Raw genomic sequence first — 3,562 nt, 5'->3', positions numbered from 1 at the left:
CCTTATCATTCAGGAAAGACAAAAAAATTTCAGGGTAGCAAACATTCTCGAGAATTTCTCTTAGATTCGAACCCATAGCTGATGATAGAACTAGAATAGATATTTTCTGTTTCCTACTCACACGAGCCCATATCCTTGCTTTTCGATCAATCTCTAATTCTAATCTTCCTCCCCAATCAGATATTATGGTGCCGGTATAGACCGAAATTCCGTTATGGTCCAATTCTGACCGGTAATAGATACCGGGGCTTTGCAATATTTGACTGATGACAATTCTGTATAGTCCATTTACTATAGAAGTTCCCAGGGAATTCATTAGAGGAATGTTTCCAATCAAAATTGTTTGTTCTTGCATATCCCTACGGGTTTTCCAAATTAATCCTGCGGATACGTATAATTCAGAAGAATATGTGAGTGATTCATATACAGCATCTCTTTCTTTTATCAATGGTTCTACCAATTTATATGTTTCCACAAATAATTGAAATTCAATTTCTTGATCTGTATCTTCAATTTTTGGAAACTTAGAAAGTTCTTCTGTTAAGCCATGATCAATGAACCTACAAAACCCTTCAAATTGTATCTGATTAAACGCAGGTATTGTAGACATTCTCTCATTTCCACCCCCAAGCATTTTATTTATTTCCCATTTATAAAAAAAATCCCATTATTTGCTTAAAATGGATCGATCTAGCAATGATGGAATTTATATTATGTTTACTGAATCACATGAAATTTTACCTAACTTCATAGGTGTAATAGATGTAATGCATGAAATACATATGAACGTAGGAATAAAGAGACTTTGATACTCAAATTAAATTGGAATTTGCAACAACTACAAATGAATTGGTAAATTCTATTTAGAATTATGGAGTTTTGTATAAAATATCTATATCAAAACAAAAGTGAGTCAATTTCTACCATTATTATGATATTCCAATCGGATTGGGTACTATAAATAGATTCGGGATTTGATCTGAAGAAACAATATAGAATTTTTTTTATTTAACAACATGGAACTTTTTCGTAGATTTCACTGTTAAAAAAAATTCGCATAGAAGAGAGATATTTTACCTATACCTATATTTTTTTTAGTAGAATTCGTAGAATGCGATTGAAGTATGTATAAGGACTTGTATTTATTAATAAACATGTGCAGATATATATATATAGTTAGTTATATATATCGCCTCCTTTATTACAGTTCTATGGGGAACATCACATGTCGTACTCTATCAAAAATTTATATTTTCTATTTAATGATAATGAAAAAAAAATTCTAAAAACAGAATTCCGAACATTTCCTATAAACATCTTATATATATATAAGATATTAGATTTAGATAATAGTAATCGTTTATGTTCTGGGGTTTACATATACTCATAATCGCTATTAAAATTGTCATTAATAAGGATTTTTTTATGGTTATGGAAACGAATCAATACGGATGGATTAGTAATGATTAGTTATCTATCAATTTTTATTTATTTAGGTAAGGTATCCATTTTTTGGATTGTTTTCTTATATCATTAGGGAAACCGAATTTGCAATTTCAATCCAAGAATCATTTATGAATTCACAGTCAATAGTTAAAGTTAACGGTTCCCATTTGTCCTGATTTTTTGCTTTTGTGAATGAAAATCCACATTTTTTTTTCAATAGAAAAAGCAAAGTTTTGCGGTTTTTCGTTTTAGATATTGTGTGTTGTAAGATACTATCTATCTAAGAGATAGAGCCAATCCAATATTTTGTATCGTTTTGGCGGCATGGCCGAGCGGTAAGGCGGGGGACTGCAAATCCCTTTTTCCCCAGTTCAAATCCGGGTGTCGCCTCAGCAACAAACAAAAGAATCAAAATACCCTCTTCTGTTTTGCTGATATAACTTTATCATTTTTTTTAGAAGAAAAGCATCTTTAGATTTGCTTGATTCTAAGCATCGTTGGGGTTCTCTAAAATGTTATAAATCCTTGCGTATAGGTTTCGTTTCCAGAATTTAGTAGAGTAATGAAAAATAATCGTTAAATCTTGAGATGATAGCCCTTCGACTACTAATGTAGTGTCTACTCATTGGGTCTTGAATTAGGGAATATAATTTCATTTTTCCTTACGGAAAGGAGGAAGATACTTGATATACGGACTCATGAAAGTATCTGAGTACTCGAGCATTCAATCAATATTATATTGAATGAATAATTGGCTTTTTTTTTTATTTTAATCTTAAAAAAAGAACTTATTTCTTTTCGATAAGCTCTAACCACGCATGTAATAGGCCATCCCATCTTCCGATTGTCTCTATGAAACAATCGGGGGGACAGTAAAGATTAGATCAAATGAGAAAGGAATAATAGTAGGGTTATGTGATAGATACTATCTTGATTCTCTATTTTGAGACTTTTTACTTAATGTAATGAAATGCAGGACAACAAAAGAAAGACTAGGTCTTATTATTCCTACATGTTACTAACATTCTTTTGATACTTCCAAGAGTTTTTCTGCCTCTTTTATTTATTTGTACTGAATTTTTTCGATTATACTAGAAATCATATAATAACTTGGGATAATTCGATTTTTTGTATTGTTTCATCAATGGTGTTGTGCCCGAATCTCTTTTTGACTATGCGCTAGTGATTCCACTATTATTAGTGAATAATAATTATTAGTGAGCAATAATGGAATAATTCTTTTATATTCATAGAGATAGGGGACATAATTCACATGGATATGGTAAGTCTCGCTTGGGCTGCTTTAATGGTAGTCTTTACATTTTCTCTTTCCCTCGTAGTATGGGGAAGAAGTGGACTCTAGAAGTACTACTAATTGAAAAATAAAACTGTATTGTTTTTGGTTTATTTTATAGATCGTTCTGCAAAACTTTTTTTCTTTTATTTTGAAAAGTAAAAAAAAAAAGAGTTCGGATTATAAGTTTTTAAGTGGATCCATACTTTCAACACGAAAGAACATAGACATAGTGGTTGTCCAATGAGATACTACGCATAATAATATACTACCTCATAATAAGATAGTACCTCGGGGTAGCCACCCACATATTACGTGCTTACCACTTCTTTTATTTATTATTATTAGTATTTTAGTTATTTTCAAAATAGGATTTTTTCTTGTTTTAGGGAACTCATTTCATATCATGCTTCAAACGTTAAATAAAAATGGGGTTTGCTAATTCTTTTCGAAATCCGAAGATAAAAAGTTCCCATGGAACCGAACTCCTGGATCATCTGTCAACTGCTCAATCAATTACTTCTTTCGAATGCTAAAAAAAAATTAGTGGCCTTTCGATTATTTGATTTCAGATTCATTCTAATCAACATGAATTATGAAGCAAAGAAATAGAATTGGGCCACTATGTATATTAGATTAATATTACATATATGTAATTGATATGATATCTATATATAAATAGAAAGATATATATTGTATATTCATCTATATTCAAATTGATCGATATTCAACCTCTATTTTTATAGAGTACAATTTTATATTTATACACTTCAATAACAATAATAGATAGTATGGTAGAAGGATTCATATATTTCTTTCTAC

At 30.3% G+C, this 3,562-nt stretch overlaps 1 non-coding gene across 1 annotated transcript; it reads left to right on the top strand.

Annotated features, from left to right (window-relative positions):
* The first annotated feature begins 1,764 nt into the window (after positions 1 to 1,764).
* On the top strand, positions 1,765 to 1,836 carry TRNAC-GCA (transfer RNA cysteine (anticodon GCA)). The gene has a single exon. It is a non-coding gene; the product is annotated as a tRNA-Cys (tRNA).
* Positions 1,837 to 3,562: the final 1,726 nt, after the last annotated feature.

The sequence above is a fragment of the Cucumis melo genome, unplaced genomic scaffold, assembly GCF_025177605.1.
Source record: "Cucumis melo cultivar AY unplaced genomic scaffold, USDA_Cmelo_AY_1.0 utg000964l, whole genome shotgun sequence".
In the NCBI taxonomy this organism is placed as follows: Eukaryota; Viridiplantae; Streptophyta; class Magnoliopsida; order Cucurbitales; family Cucurbitaceae; genus Cucumis; species Cucumis melo.
The sequence above is the reverse complement of the archived record's forward strand: the minus strand, read 5'-3'. Positions and strand labels throughout refer to the sequence as shown.